General features: G+C 36.8%; 1 pseudogene; it reads left to right on the top strand.

The window, feature by feature from the left end:
• The first annotated feature begins 1,750 nt into the window (after window positions 1-1,750).
• LOC113335549 lies at window positions 1,751-3,303 on the top strand (annotated as a pseudogene).
• The last annotated feature ends 3,479 nt before the right edge of the window (window positions 3,304-6,782 follow it).

Raw genomic sequence — 6,782 nt, 5'->3', positions numbered from 1 at the left:
TGCATGTAATATCAAGAATGTGCCAGATCTCGGAAGCATGTACCACAGTAATATGGGAGTTCACATGGTACATATTTTAAGCGAGTATGTTGGGTGTGATAGTGGTAAAAGTATGTCAGATTGTTGATGGCTTTGAGAATCGCTTAAAGGATTAAGCCTGTTAATCACAATGGAGATGTCTGATGTTTTGTTTCAGATACACGGTAATCATGACATGTGCTGGAGTATGATATGAAGCTAATTCTTCCTTTCTGAGTTAGAGTCCAATATGTTGTTAGCTTACTGGTTAGGTGAAGCTAACGGTGATTCTTCTAAATGGTTCCCTTGTTGATCAATAGTGGAGTCTGTGCAAGGATTCGTTGATGGTGATTGAAGATTTATATGGTGCTTGTGAAACATGATCAATTTCACAAGTGTTCTTCTAATAGAAGATGATTTGAAGATTTTTTTATCAACGGCATGGTATTTTGGTCGAAAAGATGGTTCTATGAAGATGGAAGTTCGGGTTTGAGCTTCAGGGTAATTCTACGGGTATACAGAGATGGTGCGCAATCGTATAAAGGTGATTCTTTGTTTGATCGTCTCATGCTTGAAAGCATGATCCGAGGTGGAGAATTGTTGGATTTAGTCGGTGGTAGAATTTAGGGTTTTGGTAAACTTATAACTTAATTAAACTTCTTCCTAAAGTTTAGGAATTAACTTAGGGAAACTTGTTTCCAAAGTAATTTTCCTAAGGTCCAAGTTTGTGTTCTCTATATATAGGATTAGAATTAGAGTTGTGGAGATCAATCTAACCTAGAAGAATGGTAAATCCTTGTGCTTAGGATTTTGGTCTGTTTGTTAGGGAGGATCGTGTGCTACCGTGGAGGTCAATATCGGTGTGAGAGAAAAAATTGTAGAGAGAGGTTTTTGGTGTTCTAGTGTTTAGGGTTTGGGGATTTGCTAGTGTTTCCATGTTTCTTCTCTGTTCGTAGCAGCTGTGAAGAAGGTGTAGAAGAGAAGACATGAGGCTGATTTGGGGAATGGTTAGAGAATTGGTTTTTATGGTTTCTTCGATGGTGTTCTCGGGTATGTCTTGTTAACTCTTTGGGGAAAGAGCATGTAATGGTCTTTGATTAATGGGGAAAGAGCATGTAATGGTCTTTGATTAATGGAATTTTTTCTGGTGGTGTTGGCCGTGGATGTAGCCTGTAAAGGTGAACCATGTATATCTTGTGATGTGGTTGTGTGCTTCTTTATCTTCTGTATATTTCTTATTATTTATCTTACGTTTGGTTCAAATCACCAATTGCACTTTGTGATCCTGATTTCCACTGCGCTCGGAGTACTAATTTTCCCAACATCACCTCCATCGCCTATTTCTTCGATTAATCGTCAATTCTCAAAATAATTCTTTATCGATTAACATCATTTAATCTAGCCGCAATGACTTCAATAAAGTAAAAATAAAAAACCCATCTCATTTCATTGGTTTTAATGCATGGATAAGTGGAATCGATCAAATTGGGTTTTAAGAAAAACAGTTTCAAACAGTTTTGAAACCGTTTTTTTTTTAAACCTAAGTGAAACCGTTTTTTTTTTAAACAGTAGTAAATAAAGATGTCGGTGGTTGTCTTAAAAAATAGTAAATCAAAATGTCGGTGGAATCGTACTGCAACAAAAATATAGAAAACGCAGTAGAGTGTGCCTAAGTTCATATTCTGATATAAAGAGGTTCCTCAAACGGATTAGCAAACTACATTTGAAATTCATGAAGACACCAAAACCACTAACGCTAGGTTGTTTTTTGTCTGTACCCAGTGTACAGGAATTAGCCAAACAACCGCTTGCAGAAGTTCCAGCTCGATACATACGCACTAATCAGGACTCATTGAGCACTAACCTCTCTAGTGTATCTTTGATCGATCAAACAGTACCTGTTATTGATTTGCAAAAATTACTGTCACCAGAGCCCAACATTGGAGAGGCTTCACTCTGCTTGTAAAGACTGGGGTTTCTTTCAGGTGGTCAACCATGGAGTTGACATTTTATTGGTGGAGAAAGTGAAGTCAGAAATTCAAGGTTTCTTCAATCTCCCAATGGATGAGAAAAAGAAATTTTGGTAGGAGGAAGGAGATTTCGAAGGATTTGGACAAGCCTTTGTTCATTCAGAAGACCAAAAGCTTGATTGGGGAGATATGTTTTTCATTCGCACTCTACCCCAACATATGAGAAAGCTTTGGCTGTTTCCCAATCTCCCTATACCTCTGAGGTCACTTATTTGTCCCTTTTGCTTTCAGGATATATGATTTTATTTGGATTTATGTATCTTTTTTGTCCATTTCGACATAAAATTTATACAGTGCTACTAGACAATAGGAAGCTGAGGGATGACATCAGTTGTGATGGTCTCTCCAGTGAAGTATGTGGTATATATATATCTAGTACCATGCACCATTCAAGCATAGCTTAAAAGGTTCATATTTTGAGGTCGCATGTCGGCATGTGTATGCTTCTCTAACTGGCTAGTTCATCTCTTCATGCAGGGAGACAATTGAATCATACTCATTGGAGTTGAGTAAACTTAGTTTGACTCTCATTAAGTCTATGGAGAAGGCTCTGCAAATAAATACTAACGTCATGGCAGAGTGGTTTGAAGAAGTGAAACAATCAATGAGGATGAATTATTATCCTCCTTGTCCTCAATCCGAGCACGTTATCGGCTTAACAACACACTCGGATCCTGGCGGTTTAACAATCGTTCTTCAACTGAACGAAGTGGATGGATTGCAAATTAAAAAGGAAGAAACATGGGTTCCCATTAAACCTCTACCTAATGCATTTGCAGTGAACATTGGAGACATCTTAGAGGTAAAATGATTTAACAAAATCAAATTATCTCAGTCTAGGCATCTATAGAATTCTTGTCATCTATATCCCAGGTATGGGTTTTGACTGTTAATTCTTCTTGCTTCCTTTTGACAGATAATGACTAATGGGATTTATCGTAGCGTGGAGCACCGAGCAACAATAAACTCATCAAAGGAGAGGCTCTCAGTTGCAACATTTCATATCCCGAAACAAACAGAGATAGGTCCGATACATGGCTTGTTCACAACAGAGAAACCTGTTTTGTTCTAAACAGTTGGGTATCAGGATTATGTGAAGGAATTCCTTTCTCGTAAACTCGACGGAAAATCATTCCTTGACTCCATGAGGGTAGGAGAAATTAGCAGCTTACGAACGCAACAATTTAGCTCTTATAATAAATATACAAGAAAATCACACTTGAAAAAGCAACAACAAAGAATTCAACGCTTTTAGTTCTCGCTAGAAATATAGTGTAATCTTTTCTCACATTTATCAGATGATAAGAAATGAGTAAATTGTGTCCTGATCGGTGTCTAAAACACCTTGATATTTATCTATTGTTTATGCTTTCTCTGCTATGTTTTCTTGTAAATTATGTATTTTATGTTTGATTTTGAGTTTTAGGTACTTTGGAGCAAAAGAAGAAGAAACGGCGCTCAAAATGGCTAGAGTGTCATTTCATGTGCAAATGTTGTTGGAGGCGATTTATTTCTCATTATTTACTTTTATTTCTTCATCTCTATCTGAAAGGCATGTCGGCTTTAGTGATGCAAGTTTTGTCTGAAATGCATGGCAACCTTAATGGTGTATAAAAATTGAAGAAAAAAAGTGGATATGAGAGGTAAGAGATGGCGGCTCGAGAAACTACTAAAAGCACCAAGAAAAGTGTTAGAGGCATCACCAGAAATGTCCCAGAGGAGTTGATAAAGTCACCTAGGAGTTTTTCACTATATACAGCCCAAAAGTCATCTTTGTACCCCATATATTGCTATTCGCACCCCAAGGAATTGCTAAACATAGCCCAAATTTCTAAAGGGACACCGCTGTTGGATAAGGGGAAGGTCATCTTCTCCATTTGAATATCCAATTTTGGCGGGAAAACTAGTTGCAGATTTAGGGTTTGGAAATCGAACGTGTTAAAATAAGATTCAATGGCCGGGATCAAATGGGTTTATTCCTAAACCTAAACAGGGCTGGTAATGGTCTTTGTTTCGACCAGAATTGGCTGGATAATCGGCAAAAGATGAATCAGGCTCATGTATATTGGCGGGAAACTTTGGCAGCGGAAGAACCGAATTAGGGTTGAGATTTTGAACGAGTTCCAGGGAGACTAAAGGGCCGAAATTGATTGGGTTTACCTGTTTGGTTGAAACAGGCTTGGTAAAGTGATTGGATTGGACAGAGTTGGGCTACAACGTCAGATTGAAGCAAAACAGTTGAAGAAATATTCACGGGTTTCTATTGGTTCGAGTTTGGCAAGTTAGGGAGACTTTCAAGGGTGCTACGGTATGGTTACATTGTTACCAAATCAACAAAGTAGAATGACGTGTTTGGGATCAAAAGAAAGAAAGAAATCTCTTCATATTTGGTGGTTATTTAAAAACAAGAATGTGTTATTTACGAGAGTTGTTTTCGTGTAAATGGAAGAATATCCTGTAAATAAGGTGAGATATCTTCTTACAAGGTTTAACTATCGAACACATAAGATCGTGAACACCACGGGAACGATCAAAGAAGGAATTATTCTTAACTTGGCAGCGAAGGAAAGTGACGATTTTCTCGAGATTTTTGGGGCTGTGAAGTGTATAAAAGCGTGGTCGAGCCACAGAAGAAGTGGTCGAGAGTTTGGGGTAGTTTCTGTGAATAATGAAACGCTGCAGAGGAGAAGTAGCAGCAGCAGGTGAAGAAGAACAAGAGTTGCAAACGACAGAATAGAAGTGTCGTTCTCAAGAACACGAAGAATAGACTAACAAAGACAGTCGTTTATTCTGCTGCAATATAATTTATCGTTTATTGTAAAAGTGACTTCGCAACACTTATAAACGTTGCAGTTTCTTGTTTTATTAGTATTCTCCCTTTTCACTATTGTAAACACATTTTTGAGCTATGAATAAATATTTTAGTGTGTTTTCACTATGTGGAGCTAAACCCCAACACTGGGATGACGGAGGAAGCCAATTCTCATCACTGTGCTAACTCCATTTAATTCTTTTTATGACTTTTTCATTGATATAAATTGAATTACGATTTTAAATTAATTAGTTGTCATTTAGTTTGATGGGTTATGCTTAGCTTTAGTGTTTTGATAACCCATGCTTACCATTTACAATTAATGTTTTATAAAATCTACCTTGGCAAAGATTAAGAATCGGTAAACATTGATTTTGGAGCCATAATTGTCTAAGAATTAATATTGAAATCATAGAATTAGATTTTGGTGAAATCCTGATTCCCAGTAATCTCTTAATATTGTCATCATCCTTTGTTTTATTCATTAGAGTAGTTCTATAATTTAAATCTAAAATCAACTTCACAAGTCCGAGAATCAAACCCTTTCTTACCTCTGTAAAAACTACATCAGTTTTCGGCGTCGCCGACGCGGACTTGCCTTTAGGTTAGGTTTTAGATTTTATTTTTAGGTTTATTTATTTATTTATTTATTTTCTTTTGTTAGATTTTACTTTGGGTATTTTTTTTTTTTGGTGTGCAGGTTTGCTGGAAGCTAAAAGTGGAGGTTGGAATTGCCTAAATCAGTACAGAAAATCCAAGATTTTTATTTATTTTTGTTAGTTTTTATATTCTTTATTTTTGAACTTGTATATATTGTTTGTTTATTTATTTTTAGTATTTTATTTATAAAAAAAACAAAACAAAAAATACACGTGCACACACCAATTGCATCTTCGTCAGACTATCGAGTTTAGGAAAACTAGAGGATTAGTAAGCTGAACCCGTGCCTTTGGTTTTACGGGAGTTACCAGCTGAAAGTCCAAAAACCTCAGCGTTGTTCCTTTGGGTATATTTAGTTGTGGTAACCCAAGCCTACATAAATTAATTAGCCTAGGATTTGCATGTGCACAGTTTTTGGTTAAATTCTTGTATGGAAGAGCGTAAGAGAGACGCTCTAGGACGATTTATGCTTGAAAAACCTAGAAGTGATATTTTAGGAAACAAGAGTCTTGACTACCTTAATCTAGAAAATCCTATTTTTGTACGTTCTTCTCACGGTGAGGAAAATATCCTTAATACTTCTATTTTTTCCAAAATGGTTAAAGAAAATGATGATGAGGTCCCGGTAAAAATTCTTAGGAATCGATTGAACCCGTCAAGAGTAGTATGTGACCCAGGTGTAGTTATACCAGCTTTTACGGTCCAATTTGATATTATACCTGAGACAATTGGCATGCTTCGTACGTACCTTTAGGGGTTTAGAGAATGAGAACCCGTATACCCACATAAGAGACTTTGAAATGATTTGTGACATAACGAACTATCCAAATGTCCCAAAAGATGTGATTAGGTTACGTTTGTTTCACTTCTATCTCGATGGGAAAGCCAAAGACTGGTACCATTTTATTCCTTGTAAAACAATTACCACCTGATCTTGTAGAGGTATTTGTTAATAAATTTTACCCACACCATAAGACGGTTGATGTTCGACAGTCGATCCAAACCTTTAAGCAGAAATTAGGTGAAAAACTTCATGATTATGTAGAAAGGTTTAATGAATTGTTATACCAGTGTCCACATCACGGCTTTGAAAAAGCCCACATGGCACAAATTTTGATGAGGGCCTCATAGTGAAACCCGTATGCAGGTAGAAACAATTAGTGGTGGAGAATTTACCCATCAAGACCCAGATGAATGTTTTGACGAGTTCATCGAATTAGCTGAGAAAACTAAGCAATGGGATTCAATGAGAGAACCAGAAA

Source organism: Papaver somniferum, unplaced genomic scaffold, assembly GCF_003573695.1.
Source record: "Papaver somniferum cultivar HN1 unplaced genomic scaffold, ASM357369v1 unplaced-scaffold_15, whole genome shotgun sequence".
Taxonomy (NCBI): domain Eukaryota; kingdom Viridiplantae; phylum Streptophyta; class Magnoliopsida; order Ranunculales; family Papaveraceae; genus Papaver; species Papaver somniferum.
This window is presented reverse-complemented; position numbering and strand designations above follow the sequence as displayed.